The sequence below is a fragment of the Thermobia domestica genome, chromosome 13, assembly GCF_964235325.1.
Source record: "Thermobia domestica chromosome 13, izTheDome1.hap1.1, whole genome shotgun sequence".
NCBI classification, from domain to species: domain Eukaryota; kingdom Metazoa; phylum Arthropoda; class Insecta; order Zygentoma; family Lepismatidae; genus Thermobia; species Thermobia domestica.
The window spans coordinates 213,153,731-213,174,814 of NC_137466.1; the positions used below are offsets into that span (position 1 = coordinate 213,153,731).

Here is a 21,084-nt window from a genome sequence, read left to right on the forward strand (position 1 = left end):
TCTTTCCATATCTTTTTCTCAATACCAGAAACCCTAGTAGTGGGTAACGAAAATTCTCCCTCAAAACTACATTGGTTTCTTTAATTGTATCTGACCCGTTTATACTTTTCCTTCTTTTTAAGAAAAAAATAACCACATAAAAGAATCTGGGTACACCTTAAAACTACGGCGACATATGAAAGTTGTTATTGTCCTATACACACAACACACACACACACACAGAGGGAGAGAGACTCCCTTTAAATTTCACTTTCTTTTGTTTATCAATAACCGGTGAAGATTTCCCTTCCACTAGACGTTTACGCTGATGGAGGCAACACTGCGATGGAAAAAATCGAGTGCAGAAGTGATAACGATGACGTTCCTTCCGCGCGCTCCACAACTAACGCCATCTACCAATGAGAGAAACAACTTCCAATCCCCATCCATCCGTAGTGCGTAGTATGAGCGCTGTAGTAGCCGAGATGGTTGCAAGCTGCAGGTGGACGTGGTGAAGATGCATTTTTAAAGGGCCAGTCAAGGAGCTAAATACACAGGTGTCCAGTGTCATCCAATAAGAAGCGATTGAGGACAGTGTTCAGTGCCCACGTGGGTCATTCGGGGAAGGCGAGCTGCAGCGGAGGCCTGCAGTGCACTGACACATAATTGGAGGAGCAGTTGAGGGTGCAATGCACTTCGACAATGCACTTTGGAGGGACCGAATTGCGTCTCACCAGCGGAACGGGTTTCGAGCAGGAAGTGCAACAGAAACGTGATGACAGGTGAGGCATCCTTTACAATTATCCAACCTTCAGTGTATAGGTTGTATGTGAAAAGATAACAATTATATAGTCATATAATAACAGAGAATGATAACATTTCGTTATGACAGATATTCATTTTCAACTTGATGAAAAATTATCAAGCGTATCATTAAGACAGCAGTGAGCTACGGTATTGATTTTTCGCTCTAACGTAAAATAGTTTTCGTACTTATACATTTAAAAAAATCATAATAATAAAAGCAATAAATAACGATAGCAAATTATTAATTCAGAATTAATTTAAAATTCTATGACATTAAATGGTATATTGCATGTTATTGATACAAGACAATAATAATAATAATAATAATAATAATAATAATAATAATAATAATAATAATAATAATAATAATAATAATAATAATAATAATATGGGTAGCCCCGCCCACTAGCAAAGGTAAGAGATGATAATGTTTAAAGCTAGATTACAACACTATGTATACACAGTCATGAAAATGCTTCTTGTTATGACAAGGTATCTATTTATGACCTCTTTTGAAGATACACACACACATATTAAATATATATATATATATATATAATAGAACATTATTATTATTATTACTGAGGTAAAAAAAAAAAAACTATTATTGAATGCTTTTACTGTTGATTTATTCATGCGTTTGGTTTTCAATAAAATAGTCATGATTTTTAAATAATCATGATTTATCAGAGTTTTGTTTTCCAGTTTCTTTTCTTTTTCCCTGTCCTTTCTTTTCTTTCTCTGTTGTTGAGAATTGAAAAAAAAAATGTAAATAAGGTCGTCTACATTATTTGTTGCTACCCAAAACCCATTTTAAAAGAATACCAGAATAGAAAATAAATTACATTTAGCCAGTGTTGGCGATTGGGCGTTAAAAGTGGGGAATCAGCAAGACATGATCTGAATATTTGTATATCAATACATCCTGGTTGTTTCTGTTTGTTTGACGAAAGGTTGTATAACTAATAGGGTACTATGTTTTCCAGTTAAAATAACGTATAACGTATTTCATATTTTGCTAAGTAAATTGGCGAAAGCTCTTTGCACTCTTAAACAACGAAAGTGTAAGAGATTTGATTACTTGCTCGTGAACAGCTTAAAATTGTGTGTTCAGATTATTTAATAACATATTTGAAAAACAAATAAATAGAAACGATAATATTAATCATAGTAATATGAACAATGAAGCTTGTTATGTAGGAATTATATTGAAATTGGGGATTAATGAACAAGTTATATTTTTAATTTCACACATGCTGTTAAATATATGTTATTACTCAGAAAATGAAAGACAATAAATACTACAAGCAAATCCTACGACATTTAAAGAAATACATAATTACGATATTAATTGCTTTGAGTTGTAACTAAAACACAATTCCTGTTGCTTGCTTAACTCCACGAGAAGACAAATAACCAATACGTACTCACGCAATGACAAATATTACATGGCACCATTTTTTAATGAACCAGTAATACATACAAAAACTTTACATTTCCAAATGAAACTATATACATTAAGAAGTCACTTCAAAAAAAAAAAAAAAAAAAAAAGTACGGGGCAACTGCCCCTCTTTCCTCCCTAATCGCCGCCCCTGCATTTGGCTTATAAGTTTGAAGTAACAGTTATATTTGAGGTGGTGACAATTTATAATCGTGTGAGAACAAATTAAGATCTTTGCCAAGTTTTTTTATTTTTAAAGTTATTTTGTGAAATTGACATTTCGTAACATTTGATAGTTTCGATAATATCAATCATTGACGTTAGCAACACCATAAACTTTGGGGGCTGGACAGACTACGATAATATTAATCATAGTAATGAACAATGAAGCTCGTTATGTAGGAGTTATTGGACTGGAGGCATGGAATGCCTCCAGGAAAGCTTGAATTCTGGGGGTCCTTCTCCGGAAAATTAAAAAAAGAATGTACATTGCATTTTAAGGCATTTTTTTTTACTTATAAAAGAAACAAAAACTTAAAAATGTTTGTGTTTTATTTTAACCTGATTAGTTTTTTGTTGAAAATATGGTATTAAAAATACACATATTTTACAGTTTGTTTATTTATACAATAAAATTCAACCTTGTTTTATATTCTTAATTAAACTTAAATGAATCAAGTGTATGTTAAAAACGCCTACAGTAAATAAAATAAAGTGAAATATTGGGGGGAAGCGAAAACCATTTTACAAATATTGGGAGGACACGTTCCCGGTGGGATTGACGGCCGTGATACCAATAAAAAACATCAGAAATGACATTACGTCATGGTGTGTCGAATGATGAATTTCATATTTTCTTTCTTTCTTTCTTTTTTTTAATCACAAGTTTCATTAGATTTCCTTTTGCATTTTCCGTATAGTGTGGCCCTGTACGATAATAAGTTACGTATGGATTATAATGAATTATTTATTGGAAAACTGTGTTAAAAATAATTAGTATTTATTATTATTATCCTCTGGTTCCTAATCTTTTTTTTAATGTTTTAGAAATAAAATAAGCATTAGTAGAGAAATATATAGTTGAAATGAGTAGAGAAATATAAAATGAATTACAAATGTTAATTGGTGTACGAATAATAATAATAATAATAATAATAATAATAATAATAATAATAATAATAATAATAAACATAGATTAAAATAACACAGGAAATTCTTCTGAAAACCGAATTCGTGCAGATTTCACAGTGTGTGAAAATTTCTCAATACAATACAACCTTATTGAGTGTTGGTTGAATCTTGAATAAAGAAATTAAATTTAAAAATTTGTTAGAAAATTAATTTTTGTATATGTATTATTGTTGAATGGAAGTGCTCATTCTTATGAGTGTACATTTGACGAATTAATTATTAATGAAAATTACAAGATAAAAGATTTAATGTTTATATAAATTTTTCTTCACAATTACGTAGTTATAGAAGCTGTTATATATTGTAAAATATCCATATTTTCAAAATTTTTTACAATTTGTGTTATAAAAATAATATCTACTCGTGCCCATTCGTATAGTCCAGTAGTTAATATGGGTAGTCGTCACAAGTTCAGTTGTTGGTTGGAGATACTTGACAGTTTTCCACGTACACAAAACCAGAGTTGATCTCCACTTTGAAAACAGTACAACTATCACGAGAAATTTCGGCTTTTTGAAGATTTATGTTAAACTTCAATTGATCGATCAGAATACCTCTTCATAATACTGAAAATTTCTGTCGTCGTAAGCTGACAAAAACAATTTAGCAAATTTAAAAAAAAAAAGTATACTCCATTTTACTGGCGGCTTTTGAGGGAAGTCTCATTGGTAAAAACACTTCCTCAATGTCTTTGTTTCCTAAGCTTGGGGTGATAAAAGTTTATTTATTTATTTTTCTTTTAACCGATATATCTTCTCAAAAGTGGCCATTGTTTACTAGGTTTCTCCAGTAAGCTCTAGTCCGAGATCTGCCTCCGCCCCAGTATTTTGAATGACAAAAATAGTTGAAGCTGTTATTTGTACATTTTTGAAAGTTTATAGTTAGCGTCCCCCCCCTTTTTTTTTTTTGATACTTCTAGGATAACATTACTAGTGATGACTTGTATATTTATATGCAACATTGAATGATTTTCATGGACAATTTCTAATTTGAATGTTAATCCGTTTAGCTAACATGCCTGTAAATGCCTACAATTTATTAATTGCTAATTCATACTTTCATGTCTTAACTGTGACTGGTGAAAGGAATGATAAATTCATTTTTTATTCCTAATTTTTGTTAACGAAATGCATAAACAGATTTCAAATTAAAATGATTTGCGTAAACTCATGATACACCTATCATAGTTTAGGTTACTGCTGTCGCCCCAGTTTTCACCTTCTAGATTCACCACTGGGTTTCCCCTTAAAAAAAAGAAAAAAAAACTTTAAAAATATTGTATACTAATGGACTCCTTTTTGTTGAAAAACAGTTTAATACTTGAGCTGTTTCATTGGATGTCGTAAAATTCTAGTGAGAGGTGATTGTAAAAGTATGCATTAAATGAGTCTACAATTTAAAATTAAAAATAAATAAATAAATAAAATACTAGAACATATTCGTAAGATAATTTAAAATGCCAAAATAGTACACAACATTACCCCTTTAAAGATTTATGGTAACTTTTGTTACCATCGCTTAGTGTTGTCTTTGACCGCTTATTTAGGTCTTATAACAGGCATTTAAGTCTTTTTTTTTTTTGTATTGGTCAAGTCAAGGATGGACCAAAGAACACTCCAGATGCGTTTTGGAACCGGATGGTCAACTTGGCGGCGCCAAATGTGAGCGGAGGGGCGTGACATTTTTTTCTCCTTAAGACAAATTAAAAAAAAAAAAAATCACACCCTTTGTTTTCAAGATATCAGATTGAAATTTTGCATACGGATTGTGTGCACCTTTATGTATTTCTCATTTTTTGTGAGATCCCTACGTGAACCCGGGCCTGGGCCCGAGGGGCGCAACTATTTGGAGGGGGAGATTCTTTCAGAAAAGTTTCCGGTTTTTCCCGACTTTCCCAGTTCAGGTTTATGATACAGACATGTGAGTGGTACCGTTGGAAAGGGTGCGTTATACTGAAGAACATGGCGTTCGAGCTATGACCCTAGGCCAAATAGTAATGACGCACTAAATTTTTAGAATATATTTTTAGAATGGATCACCTTCAGACTTTCAAAATTTTTTCCGACCTTTTGCAAAACTATATATTTTTCAAGAGAGTTTCAGATTTCTACGTAAACCCAGGCCCGGGCCAGAGGGGCGCAAAAATTTTGATTTTTTTAAAATTTCCGGTTTCCCCTATTTTTCCGTTTCCGGTATGTAATACGGACAAGCAAGCGGTACCGTTGGAAAGGATGCTCCATTCTAATATATATATATATATATATATATATATATATATATATATATATATATATATATATATATATATATATATATATATATATATATGAACCATGATGCTACGACAAATAGTAATGAAGCAGTACTGGTAACTATTTGAATGAAAGCGAAAGTTCACCTCAAAAAGCGTAAATCTTAAAACCCATACAAGACAAATGATTTCGGGTAAATAATTGTTGGTAGCAACACGCGTAGTACAAATCTTAGGTTGAACTGTAGAGCTCATATATCCATTTATTCAAGATACGTTGATCTACAAACAAGCTGAACACTATTCACGTGTTTGTACCTTGTAAGATCCGTCAACGGTACTGAAGAAAGGAACTTATATATATATCTGTTTATTTTAGTATTTGTACAAAGAGATGAAAAATATAAAAATAAACAATTTTGTATAACAATCACAAGGGTAATCACAATATTAGGAAAAAGAAAATGTATTAACCTTTCTATTCTGTAGATTATCTAAGATGATAGATGATTTGAGTGTGTCCATATGAAGTTTTTCATGAATTATTGACTCAGTAATGGTGTCAACAAGTAAAAAAAATTGGCATTACACATACGCACCCTACCCATGAATGAAATAAACCTTCATTTTCGTGACAAAAACACGATAATTTAATTTCACAAAAGTATTAACATCTTAACTCATATTATAACCAAATATTATTCGGATCCAGATTTTCTTCTGCGTTTCTTAAGAATTGTAAACCGAGTACGTGTTGAATTACCAGAGTTGGAAAAACAGGGGGGCAAAAAATTGGGTATTTTGTATTACTGCCAAAGTCCCATGTTTTCTTCGCTATTTTCGAAACATGCGGTGAGACCTTGACTTTGGAAGCCCATTGAGATACAATGCTATAAAATGTCGAAGTGTACATACTTGCTGCCTTTGTCTACTGCCAGTCTCTAGTATTGTAGCATAATGGTTTGATATGTACTATCAGTGGCGTATTTATGATTTTGTTTTCGGGGGAGGGAGGGCTTGGCTAACTTTATTCCTGGAAATGTAAAAATTCTGCAAAATATTTCATTTACTAAGCGTCTCCTTAAATACACCACTGTGTACTATTAAAAACCAAAAAAGACGCCTAAAGGGAAATGTCAGGTGTTGTACTAGCTCACTTCGGTGACAAATTATAATCATACATGTATCGCATTTTGTGACGTCAATTTTTTTGTTTGCATTTCATTTCTATGATTTTGTGTAGCAAGCAGCAGGCCCGTATCCAGGGGGGTCTAGGGAGCCGCCCCATAAATCTTTGCTGGCCCCCTAAAATTTTACGGTAGGCTTGCAAATGAACTATAATATGCATGGGCGCCCACAAAGGGGGGCAAGAGGGGGCAATTGCCCCTCCCTGGATTTTCGAAAAAAGTTAACATTTATAGGCTTTTCTGGTGACAATAGTATACTTTTAAAATCAACATTCACTAAATGATTAGAGTATCAAAATTTAGTCAAATCCATCTCCAAGATTTTAATCTACTTCTCTCTCCCATGTGATGTTTCATATTTTTTCAGTAATAGTTATATTCAGCCTGATGCTGCATGCAATGCTAAGTATTTTGAATGATGGTATCCGTCAGTTGAGTTGAAAAGATAATTTCGCTCTTTGTTGTTTCTTTTGCTGACGTGGTGCTGATAGCAATGAAGTTTTGTTTTGTTGGGTTTCATTCTAGCAATTGTGTGTGTGTGTGTGTGTGTGTGTTGCCCCCCTTTGGAAAGTATCCTGAGGGCGCCCATGATAATATGGTTGGATCGGCCCCTCTAACTTCAGCCGACCCCCCCCCCACTACATTTTTGGGTTGGCTACGGGCCTGGCAAGCAGCAATGCGACACCGCTTAAATGAATTTATATACACACAGCGCAGTCTCTTTAGTTCAGAAGGGAACCCAAAAAAGTTAGATTATAAAAAAAAAAAAAAAAAAAAGCATTATTATACATTAAATCAAGCGAACCTACAGTACCTATACGAAAAAGTCAATATGCAGCAGACATTACTTATAAGGGAACATGATACAATAGCGCAAACAGACAAAGTTTACTTTCATGTAAATTAAGCCACACGTAGCATGAAAAATACACTTAAGTACAATACCAAATACACAAACCCAAATACACGAGTGACGACCGTAATCATCTGTGTCACTTAAAGAAGTTCGTGATCTTCATTTCCTTTGATTTGGTAGCTTTTACACGGTCAACAAAATTTTTAATTGTATTTATTGAGTGAAATAAGTTATTGCAATGTCTTAAGTCCCACTGTGTCTGTTCTTTCTTCCCATTCCCAATACTATGGCCTTCTAGGACCTCAATATTTTGCTACAATTGAGTATAACATATATTCACTAAATGAAAGGACAGCGTTTAGAACTGTGGCAACTAAACGGCGTGACAAACATCTTGGCATTTGAAGGCGGCGCTCCAAGTTCCCTTTAAATGCTGCTAGCAAATGAGAGGCTAGCGGTATTGCCACATTTATTTTGTACACATCCACGTCTATCCGCTGCCACCTGATCGCGCTATAGTTTGTCTGCTTAGCCATAGCCACACCCCTTAGCATTCGGCAACGTCGCGCTAGAGCTTGCGTTTTATTCGTTTAGCTGAAATGCCAAGATGCTTGTCACAGGCTTTAAGAGAAGACTCGATTTGTGCACTTGACAAACGACTGTCAATTGTTTGAAATGAGGGTTCTGATTGGCCATTTCATTATGGGGGGGGGGGTGTTTTCCGCAAGTTCCCAAGTATGATGAGATATTTAAAGCACGAGCCACCATACGTAGAAGGCGGTATCCTTTATAAACGGACTGCACTTCAGTTGAAGAAACAGACTATACTAATGCACATTCTTATTCTATATGGTAAAAACTAAAGCAGATTTAGCAAAACTTGTGGCGTAACAGGCCTTAGGGGACCAAAACCTACCAACTGGGGTGTGGCACTCATACCTTTTGAGTGATATGTAGACAGCACATGGGCTCCTCTCGCCGTTAATCTCATCTTTTACACCGAAATTCTATTCTTTCTTTGAAATAGCTCCTCAATTGTCCTCAGAACGCTGGGTGAACGCTGCGATGGCACCACCGTTTGGTTGAATACGAAGAGCCCTTTGACCAATCCGCCACTGCTTGACGTCGCTGACCTCACGAAAAGCGATATTCCAGTGCGGCAAGGATGTTGGCTAATATTCTGTTATATAGAAGTATCCGGCCGCATTATTATAGCTTTTTTCGGACATTAGTTCCTATGCGGACGGCAGATAAAAATACGGAAACTCCTGAAAGGACGAAAATCTTAGTGATTGTCCTTCAAAACAGTATTCATTCTTTATATCTTGTAATAAAGTGTGATTACTCTTTCGGAACAAATAACCACCAGAACAAAGTAGAATTACGTTAATTACTTTCACTTTTTCTCTGCGTAAAACCTTATAATATACATGTAGTTACATATGAAGTGGTAATCTAGTTTTATGGCTGTTTGTGTGAGGCGGCTTATTTAATCTTCTTCCTTGAGGGTCTTTTATCTCCAATTTAGCTTTGCTTTCTCTAAGCAAGGACACATGTCTTATGCGTAAAGAAAAATAAAGAAACAGATTTACTCTTAAAGTAATTGATAGATATGATATTACCAGTGTGACAATTTTCTTGTTAGAAATCTGCATCTGAGGGGATCTGAAGTATTAAGTAGGTACGTTTGTCCATTAATTTCATATTTCTGTTTGCATTAATTTTACTTCTACATTTTATGTAGCGTAAGGGATTTACAATGAGAAGAGATAGTATTGAATGTTTGACTTGAATTTTATTCATATTATATTACAGGATTCATGATACTACAAAGGAAATATTTTTACATTTGTTATTGTAGAAACTGTTTTTGAAATCGCTATTGTTATTGAACAAACATATTTTATGTATTTATTATTTCATTATCCGTGGATGCGTTATAGATACGAATTTTTTGTATTCGCGCAAATCTTTATATGTGTATACTAATTCAACTTAATATGAAGCCTCCAGAGAAAGTAAGGTGGGATTCGGGGAGAGTCGTAGTCGCAGTATCGAAAGTTCTGGTAAGGAAAAAAAATGTCATTTATGTTTCCGTATTTTCCACCAGTAACTGCGTGTCCGTTCCGCATCTTAGGCGTTTTCAATAATGAATCATACAATATCCATTGGCGTGTATATATTGTGGAGTTCAGCGTTATGTACTTGTCGCTGTTCATCCATTTGAGTCGAAAATTTCTTCCTCAAAACTTTGATTTTGAGTACGTGTGTACCTTTAGTTCATATTCATGACCGTTCATATTCATAGAGGAGTACGCTCAATACTGTACTTTTAAAGATCCCATGATACAGTATTTGTCATGACGATAAGAACTTTTGTATCGAGTAGTAGCAGTCATTTCGCACTAGCAGTTTGCTTTTGGTTTCTTTGTTTGTAGTGTTTTTTAAAGTTTACTTTTCTGTTACAGTAAAATCTTACTACTTAAAAATTCCATACTAAGTACAGGCTTAAATTTTGTTCAGATTCCTAAGCCACGTGACAGTACAATACATATGTACTTACTTTTGGGCGCTACAGTTCGGGTTAAATTTTGGCCTCGTTTCGAGCAACTCAGGCCCGTTGCTGAGGAGTCGCTGTGAAGGTAAACTCAAAATAGCTCTTCAAAACATTATCTTGCCTTCCCCTTCCTCCTGTTGCTACGGGCTTAGAGCAGTCGTCATTTCTACTTATCACACGCGAATTGTTTCCATCCTTTCACTTTCATACAGTCTAGGTGATCCATCATGTCGTATATTCATCTCTTCTTTGATCCTTCAACTCGTCTCTTGTAAAATAACTTTCCCCTTAACATTCTCTTTGGCATTGCTGCATCATTCATTCGCTGTACATGTCCTTAAGTCTTCATCCCGGCGAAATTAAAATACCGCTAATTTTACAGTAATTATGTGATATCTTCAAATAGATAAAAGATAATTGAAATATGGAACAAGAGCGCCCTAGACAATATTATTTTGCGTGAGGTACCGTTATCACAAGTCACCTAGTGGCTTTCCGTTTTCAGCTGTTTAGAAACGCGAAAATAAATGCCGATTTTCAAAATGGCTCGAAATCGAAAGCAGATAAGTGAGTCGTGATAACGGTTTCTCATGTAAAATAATATTGTCTAGGGCGCTCTTGTTCCACATTTCGATTATCTTTTATGTATTTGAAGATATCACATAATTACTGTAAAATTAGCGGTATTTTAATTTCGCCGGGATGAAGACACTTAAGACCTAACCATCTGATTCGTTCACTTGGATGAAGCGTACTTTCATTATTGCTTCTAGTTCATCATTATATCGCATTCTCAATGTACCACCATTCATCAATGGTCCATACATTTTGGGCAATATTCTTCTTTTTCATTCCTCTAAAAGCGTCCTCATTTGTGTCTATGTTTCCGATACGTGATAATAGCTAGTTTCACTATGTCCTATGTAGTACTTTATTTTTTGAAATTGGTCAGCTTTCGATATTTGGAGATTTGCAAAGTTTCCATTTTACAAGTATTTTTTAACCGGCTATAGCAGGCTAACTGTAATCCTTTCCCCCTTTTTTTGATATATTAAATGAAACTACTCAGCGTGCTCTACAACTTGGAATTAAAATTAAAATTTTGCCCAAAAGTGGACATTCCCCTTTTTCCGCGCTGGACTCTTCATTTGAGAACAAGGCTCTGAGACGAATATTCGGTCCCAAGAAAAACGGGTATGGGGAATGGCTGAAACTTCATAACGAGGAACTACATAATTTATACGGTTTACCCAACATTGTTAGGATCATCAGTCTAGGAGGCTTAGGTGGGCAGGTCATGTAGCTAGAATGGAAGAAAGTAGAAACGCTTTCAAAGTCTTAACTGCAAGACCAATCGGAAAACGACCATTAGGAAGACCTAGGTGCAGGTAGGAGGACACTATTAAGATGTATGTCGCAGAAATAGGAATACAAAGTAGAAACTGGATCGAGCTGGCTAAGGATAGAAGTCAGTAGAGAGCTTTTGTGAACGCGACATTGAACCTCGGGTTCCATAGGCCATAGAGTTAGTTAGTTAGTTAGACAGAGGTTTTTCAAGTAAGATCGTTTTGTAAATCTTATCGACATGAAATAATCAATTGAAAATCCGACTGTGTACTAACTCTTACGACCCTATTCAATTGATCAAGTTAAAAAACATGAAATTTATGTACACCCACGCATTCACCTAATTCACCACTTAAAAAGAAGAATAAAAAAGAAAGAAAAACCCTCACTATATTTGAGTTGGCAAACATTTTTGTTTCTTTAATATTTCTATTCTCAATTATATCTTATTACTGTATTAGTCACTGGTGTACACATGAGAGGTCCAGGCTTTACCTCTTCTTTCAACAACGTATATATATATAAAATAAAGCATTTACGTAAGATATGTAATGTTAGGGTGAAGCAAGTGATCAGCAGAGATGCAAAAAATTCTGGCTTTTTTTGGGATTATCGTTTTTCCTATAGAAAGCCGACTTTCTAAAGAAAAAGAACGGAAATTTTTGCTTTGTTGAATTTTTTTAATGATCATCTTAGAGTATTTAAGTATCACTTCTGCTTTCCTCAAGTGGATTCTACAATTAAGATAGTGCCGTCACAATGTTGACTGGTTATGATTCCCGTGTTGGGTATCTTTATTGGTTTTCGAACATGCATTTCATTGATGGCGAGCAAGAGTAAGTTATGCAACCCACCACATCACAAGGATAATTCATTCTACTCAGTTCTTTGGTTTCAAATATTGTACATAAACAATATTTTTCCCGTGCAACGCCGGATATTTCAGCTAGTTGTAAATATTTGGCAAACGGGAGACTGAAATCCATAGGAATGGGCACGAACAAGTTCGAGCGAGTTTTCTTTGAAACTCGACTCCACTCGAAACACACCGAGGTGATTGCTCACCCCAACGGAGCCAGTTCGAGCAATGGGCTCAGTTGAGCTGAGTCGAACCGAGCCGATGGACTTGTTTCAATGAAGTTGGCTGGAGCCGATGGTTCACATGAGCCGAGTCAGTGGCTCATCCCAACCGAGCCGACTCAAGCCATCTGCTCTATTCGATGGCTTGTCCCAACCGAGGCGGCTCAAGCCTTGGGCTCAATTGAGCTGAGCCGATAGCTCATCACAACCGAGCCGGCTCGAGCTGTTCGCTCAGTTGAACCAAGTCAGTTGACATCACTACCCTTGTTTGGCTTCTCCTTGGGCTCAAAAATTCGACTGTGCAGGTCTCAGCCTTGATGGTAAGAACTACAGTGTATACTTATATTGGTGCTCACAACATTTCAGGCTGGTTATAAAAATCTATTGTCGTCTCGTTATGGAGACGAGACGAGATACACTGAAAGTACCCCATAAGATGCACTAAAAGTAGGAGACGAGATACAACCCTGTTATGAGCAACACAAAAGTATTCCACATTACTGCTTACGCTTCTCACGGCTTTCGCTTTCCAGTCTAATTAGGCCATGATTTCAAAACGAGTTAAAACGAGCTGAACGAGCAAGCCTTTATTAAACTCGACTCGACTCGAAACTCGACCTCAAAACTGACTCGGTTCGGAACTCGACTCGAGAAAATTATCTTTGACTCGACTCGAAACTCGAATCGAGTCGAGTTTTAGCTAGACTCGTACCCATCCCTAGAAATCTAAATCCCCCTTTGACATGTAAGATTATTGTTAGTTGAACACATTCTTGCTTCAGGCGAATTCTTTAAATGCTCATTTTTTAGATTCTGGATAAACTAAAAGTGGACTTAATCCTAAATTAATATTTTTGGTATTATACCCAATTTACGTAAGTAAGAAACTATTATTGAGATCATTAACAAGCAGTTTATATAAAATATTTGATCAGCCCAACTGATCTTTCTAATAAACCGTTATATTCGAACTCGTCCAGTAACATTTTATAATAAATTATTCAGAAGTGCAGATATTCTATAAATGTGTATAAAAATAAAAGTCATTATGTTCTTGACTTCGCATCGCTTGAACCACCCGACCGATCTCGATCAAATTTGCCACACAAATGAGGTTCGGGCCTGGAAGTGTTATCATTTCACTTTGACACTGAAATGTAGGGGAGGGGGAGGTTTTTAAAAATGACGGAAATTGTCCGAAATTAGTGTCGAATCCATAGTTTCCGGAGTCGCTGATAGGGATGCGCACGAGACGAGTCGAGACAGACTTTTCCTCACAAAATTCGACTCGAGACACAGCTCTTCCAATAAAGAAATATATATTTTTTGAGTCGAGACATCGCTTTTACAGCACATTTTTGAGGCGAGACAGCCTCAAATCTTGTCTGGTGCGCATCCCTAGTCGCTGAGATGAACAATGACACTTCCGATGCCATTTAAATTCAAATTCAGCCTTTCAACTTGGGGAGGAGGAGGGGATATATATAAAAATAATCGAAAATGACCAATATTAGTGTTGAATCTATAGTTTTCGGAGTCGCTGAGATGAAGAGTAACACTTCCTATGCCGTTTAAATTTAAATTCTGCCCACAATAGTAATACTTAATTTTACTGTTGTTTTTACCAAATATATGCCATAAGGAGTTGTGCATTTCAAGTTTTTATTTCAACTTAGCAAAGCGGCTAATCAACGCTACCAGTGGCGTATTTAGGGGGGGGCTTCCGTGCTTAAGTCCCCCCCCGAAATCTTACTTACTATAGTAAAGTATATGAAATATCTTGCTGAATTTTCACATTTTCAGGCAAAGCCCCCCGAAACAAAATCGTATATACGCCACTGAACGCTAGTATATTAAAAGTAAAAAAAAAAAACGTAAAAAGCTTTACTGAACTTGTTCTATTCTTTCAATAGAATATGTGATTTGTTGGCAGACGATCACTCAATTGACTCATATGCCAATCTTGATCAGACAATCTTATTGAAAAGCAATTTCGGGACATCTACATTAAGATCTATTGAATTTCTTATTATAAATCTTAATAGTTTATAAGATGTACTAACGGCATACTGCACATCAGGGGTGTAGCCACGGGGGGGGGGGGGGCATTAGAGCCAGGCTCCCCAAATGATTTCACTGCCCTCCTCCAAATAACCAGCTTTTAAAACATCATCGTAAGATTACCTCGCTTCGGTCATTTAAAAACAACAAAGTTTACGTATAATTAATAATTTACGGTAAATTATTAACAGATCCTTACCGATCGAGAAATAGTATGATACCTCTTCCGTGTAAGGAATGAACAAATGCACAGTGTGCTACCACATCTGCTACAATTGCTTCATCTAGTGCTCCTGTGCGAATCATGTCCAATATGAAGCATGGAACTATTTTATATAGGCCTATTTTTAAGATAATTGTCAATCTATGTCAATACGAGAATTTGCATTGTGAACGGAAACGTGACCACTGAAGTTACTTTTAAAAGAGAAATGTATCAAGTTCCTTTGACATGGAATCAATTCTGTTGTTTCGCAACAGTGGCTTTGCAATAATCCACGCCGAAAAGTTTGTTTATCTTGTGTGTACAGGAAAAGGCGAATATATCTTATTTTAAGAAAGAAAGCAGGAAAAGCAGCTCAGAAGATAATGCTGCTCCTTAAAAAAAAAATAAATAAATAAATAAAATAAAAATAAAAAAAGTAAAAATAAAAATAATGTTTTTAGTTTTAAGAATGAAAACCAAAGTTTTCCGTTTTCTTCTGGCCTCAAAATCTTTAGGTGTAACACACACACACACACACACACACATATATATATATATATATATATATATATATATATATATATATATATATATATATATATATATATTGTATTTCTACATTGTAGCTGGTCCTCCCTCACAAGCGACGAACCCCTCCTAGATAAAACTGCTGGCTACACCCCTGCTGCACATGATCATTGAGTGTGAAGTTGCTATCTATAATGATCCCTAGATCTTTAATAGATTGCACGTATTCCATTGATTCTCCATTTGTACAATATTTGGAAGTAAACTTTATTTTACGTTAAGTAAGAACCATATAACAACACTTCTTTGTATGAAGTTGGAGTAAATTTTTTAAACTCCACTCAAACAGCGCAATGATATCTATTTGTGATTGATCATATCCTTTACATTTCGATTATTATTCTGTCATTAGCATACATTATACAATCAGCACATCTTTTAAGTTAGAAGGGAAGTCGTTAACATATAATATTTATGAAGAACAATGGACCCAAATTAGGACCTTGGGGCACTCCTTGATGTAGCAATGTACTCGGTTGATTTAAACGGGTTATATGTTACATAGCATTTCCAGTTTTTTAAGAATGAATCAATAATCTCCAAGAATTGGGCAGAAAATTAAAAATTACTTAGCTTAGACAACAAAATGTTATGGTTGACAGTATCAAAAGCTTTAGAAAAGTCAAAATAGATAGAACGAACACATGAATGATGAGCATGTATCGCAGAATATATACTCTGTACATAATTCATGAGATTAGTCACCGCAGTCCTGTGCGTAAAAAATTCGTACTGATCTTATCTAAAGTATCGGTGTATATATGTATAGGGTGAGCACAAATTCGCTTTCCTCAATATGTGAAGAAATACGTGTTTTAGGGAAAGCGACTTTGTGACCATCCTGTATATACATCTTAATGAATAGTGTAGCAATGTGTTAATGAAAAAGTGAAACTACTGATCTGTATCGAGGGGGGTCTTGCCCCTCCCCCCTCTAAAGCGAAACCTGAAATTATGCTAAATACCAACTTCTGAAAATTCGTTGACAAAATTCTGTCATTTATTTATAAATTATTTTTAAGAAACTAAACTAGTCAATCTGACCACTATGAGGTCATGACAATATCTTTTTAAAATTATACATTTACAAGTTTCATAATAATGAAAAACGAGAGAACTTTCATATTATTTTTTATTTTTTATTTCGTAACACTTTAAAACAAAATCATCACAGCCAGCAAATTAATAGTGCTTTCGTTTCGTGCTAGCTAAAAACAGAAGAAGAAAAAGGAAATTACACACTTGAAAAAAAATGTGTGAGATTTTATGGGTAATTTTCACTACATTAAATATATGTAATGATAGTTAAATAAAGGAGTAAAAAGGCACATATTTAAAACGAATTGTCAGCTCCTTAAATGCATGTGTAACTTATTTTCGAAAATGATTCAACATTCTAACTACTCTGCGTGATATTAATTCAAATGTATAGATTTATTTTTCTCTTTTTATTTGAGCCTGAAAAAAAAATAGAAATAAACGAATATAAAAGAACGTTCTTCTTTTATTTGCAGGTCTTCACATCATTTTAAATGGCCTTCCCTCAAGGTCGAACGCAGGTGGCGCTTCACTACCACACATTTGAAAGACAAAAAGACTTTATATATATAATATGGTGATCTACATGTGAAACGCAAGCGAGTTTTACGGCTTGTAATGAGTGGTAGTTAGTGCTGAGTTCTGTGGCGCGGGAAAAATTGGAGTAGTTATCACGAATTTGGACAAATAAACTGTAGGATAGCTGTTAATTATGTGTGTGTTTCTTGGAAGAAATGCACAGAATCTTCTCAAATCTTCCAGTCAAACTAATGAGTTCTCATTATTTATATTAAGAGAGAAAAAATAACCTAAAAATGAAATATTTCTTTTCGTCTTGCATCACAGATCAATAAGCTATGGGAAAAAAAATATTTACCGTCTTTTCAGTGGCCATGTTTTTTTTTACCATTTTACAAAATTGCACATGTTATACGTAAGTAGTTATATTTAATTGGTAATGAAAGAAAATGTGGTGGTAATGGTACAAAGGTTCGATTTTGTTTCAATTATAAATCTTGACTGTCCCAACTCGAGGAAGAATGGAATAATTCTTCATGCTCTATTTCATTAGCACCAAGCTGGACAGATTATCGTCTAGTCGTGACCTAAGATAGTGGTGACTTCAAATCCTTCTCTATCCCGGGATCTTGAAATATACTGGGGGTGAAATGCAGTGGTAGTCCGCGAGCGGGACTTTGTCTTGGGTCACCTCTTGAAATCACCACTGTCTTAAGGTCATGCGAAGATTGAGAATATATAAACGGCTAACAATTTACAGTAGGAGTCCATATGTTTTTAAAATTTACAGAATGATTATGAAATATAATATTGATAGATAAGTATGTAAGCAGTAGAAATATGGTGCGATTTTACCTATGAAATGTGTAGCTACGGATGAATACAGGACAAAAAAAGGGTAAATTAAGCAATTACTCCTTCATAAGTAATCCATTCTGCAGGATGAAGACACCTAAGACATATGTTTCTATTCCAAATAAAGTTTTTTTTCCCTACAATTCTCGTTTACGCGTATATCCACCGTGCCTGCTCCCTATAGATTCGCTACTGCGTTGGCTCCCGTGCTACGTTCCTGTTCTGAATGGTTTAGATAGCATTCTTGATTTTGGTGGTCACCTAACATACGCTGATTAGTGTTTTATTGGCTATAATTTTTATGGTGTATGTACAAACGCTGTATTAATAACCATAACGCATGAGCCTGCAATGAATGTGTACTTAGGAATGCCACTGCACCTACAAGAAATGAATGTTTAAGGTACATATAGCTAATTTAATAAAAAAAAGAACTGATATGCAATGATCGTATGTAAAGATCCCTATTGCAAATTTACACCTATTTAGGTACTATGATTGGTGTGTAATTTGTATAATTTTTCATTTAAAAAAAGCGCATTGCATATTAATGACTCTACAAGTGCTATTAGGTGTGGTTAACAAGGAGATGTAAACATTATGATCTGCTGGAGATTGCTAGAACCTGAGTGAACAAATGCAGAAAACGATGTAGTTTTGACCATATAATTATTGAAGTACTAAATGTTGACGTTGTCGAAGAGGGAAGGTATATGTAATTTTATCATGTACTGGCAAACCTATTCTGATTCTGCACCCTAGTATTAGGTTAAGCATTTTTTGAAGAAAAAATATATATGCATTTTATTATTTCCTGGCAGCTCGTCAATGTGCACGATGAGGCAAACTACGTATGTGAGCCAGAGAGAAACATTACATGATGATATTAAGATGTCTTATAAACGTCAATTTCCTAAGCCAGGATAGACTTAAAAGTTCAGCACTAATCTCTATTGAAAGAGATCTATTTTCAACGCCACTGAAAACCTGAACTTCTATAACCAGGTCATTAATGATTTTGGTTAAAAGAAAAAAAAATCGAGGCTCACTTCAAGTAGTTCTAGGTTCAGACAGCTTTTTTTTTTTTTTTAAACATATTATTATTATATCAGTACAGATTGGAATGTGCAAGTACATTGATGTGCGTCCTTACGGATGTAATTATGCGTCCGGACGTATGCCATAAAACAACTTAAAAACACTAACCAAATTGTGATAGGTGACCACTAAAAGTCAAAATGCTGTCTAACGAATCAGGGCAGGAATGTAGCAGGGGGGCACTCGCAGGGGTGAGTTCGTAGGGACTAGGCGCTTCAGAGGCGAAGGGTATGCATATAAACGATAGTAAAAGAAACTATATCGCATAAAAACAGCGCACGTGCTTGGGTTAGAACACTTATTGTGGTTCCGCACTGGTTGTGCAGAAACACACTGCCGATGGAAATTAATATGTTACACTTCTCGTCTTTCAAATCCACTTACTCATTTTAACTGTAGTATAGCTATTGTAATGGTTGGACGCTTGTAAACATAAAATACTAGTTTCCTGCATTGTGCAGAAATGGTCCGCCGCTAGTGGAAATTAATATCCTAGATCAGTGGTCGCCAAACTTCTGAAGCATCTGATGTACCGTACCGTTTTTAAATCCTACTGTGAGCTACCAACCAAAAATAGCTACCAACTTTTTTTTTTTTTTTTTTTTTAATCTTACATTCGTTTATTGCCTATAAGCTTACATTTCTGGTAAATATGAAATCAAACTATGCAAGTTAGCAAATATCTAATATACACACGAGAAACATAACGTGCACAACCCCACGCGTACCAGGGGCGGATCCAGGATGGATTTCTGGGGGAGGGCGGTGGATTGTTATACTCCTACTTAAAGCTAGTTTTAAGAGCTCCAATTTCTAGGATGGGCTTTATTTATGTATAAAATAAAGTTTCCTCTTCTGGGGGGGATCGCTTCTTCCTGACGCGTACACAATCAACTTTGAGGGTGACAATTGCAGTTGCGCGGGAAAAACAATCAGTTGTCGTTAACGTCAGCTCTGTGGAGGAAGCAAGGTTAGCCAACCGGAGCGTTAATACGATCTACCGAAAACGTCTCCGCGACCTACTAGTAGCTCGCAATCGACGGTTTGGCGATCACTGTCCTAGGCAGTCCTCCGTCATATCCACTCAAGTCATTTAACCGAACATTATCGGTGTTGTGACGGTCTATGGTAAACCTGCAACAAACAAATATTTTCAAAAATAACTATGCGTATATAGTAGACAAATGTCTGGTACAACTTCTGTTGTATTTGGTTTCTTCTTTTTATATTGTTTGGAGTCTCACAAACTTATATTTTTACAAATTTAATAAGAAGGGCAATTATTTACAAATTTCTGAATAATGGGTTTGCTTTTTTTTTCTTCAAAACATCGATACGGAAATTTGTCTTTTATATATATATATATATATATATATATATATATATATATATATATATATATATATATATATATATATATATATATATATTATATAAAAGCACGAAACATATAAAAGAATGTTTTGCGTGGGCGTATTCTTCCTTAATATAATAATAATAACCATAAAAAGAATGGTAAACTACAAACGATGCATGTTTCGTGTAGCTGAAACTATGGTGTTCCATTATAGAAGATTTATGTAACTTCTGAGTGAGAAGCGTAAAGAAAGAAAAAAGAGAAACAGAGATACAAATAAGAAAAATATTGTTTATAGCTGTCTGGAAAGTTTAAAAAGGACGACGTGATGTTCGATTGTTTCAGTTGTATTTTTCATTTTTGTAAAAATAGGCAGTTTCTGTTTGCTTTGGGCACAGGGCTCAATAATAGAAATTCTGTTTCATTGTGTAATATATTTTGCTTCTTTGTTTTTTTCTTTTCTTGTGTGAAAAGCTGAAAAATAGAGCTTGTTTATGTTATGTTGTCTATATATTGATTTTTGTGAAAATATATGCGTGTACAGAATTGCCAGATAAGGTGAATAAGTAGCGAATTCTAAGTAACCAAATTTTCAGGAAGTATTAAATGCACGTGTTTCAAAAAATCATTTTTTTCTTTTTTTGAAATGAAATCTTTAAGTTCT

At 34.9% G+C, this 21,084-nt stretch overlaps 1 long non-coding RNA gene across 1 annotated transcript; it reads left to right on the forward strand.

The window, feature by feature from the left end:
* The first annotated feature begins 65 nt into the window (after positions 1–65).
* LOC145669004 (uncharacterized) lies at positions 66–20,083 on the forward strand. Its single transcript, XR_014128124.1, has 2 exons — positions 66–761; positions 17,068–20,083. It is a non-coding gene; the product is annotated as an uncharacterized LOC145669004 (long non-coding RNA).
* Positions 20,084–21,084: the final 1,001 nt, after the last annotated feature.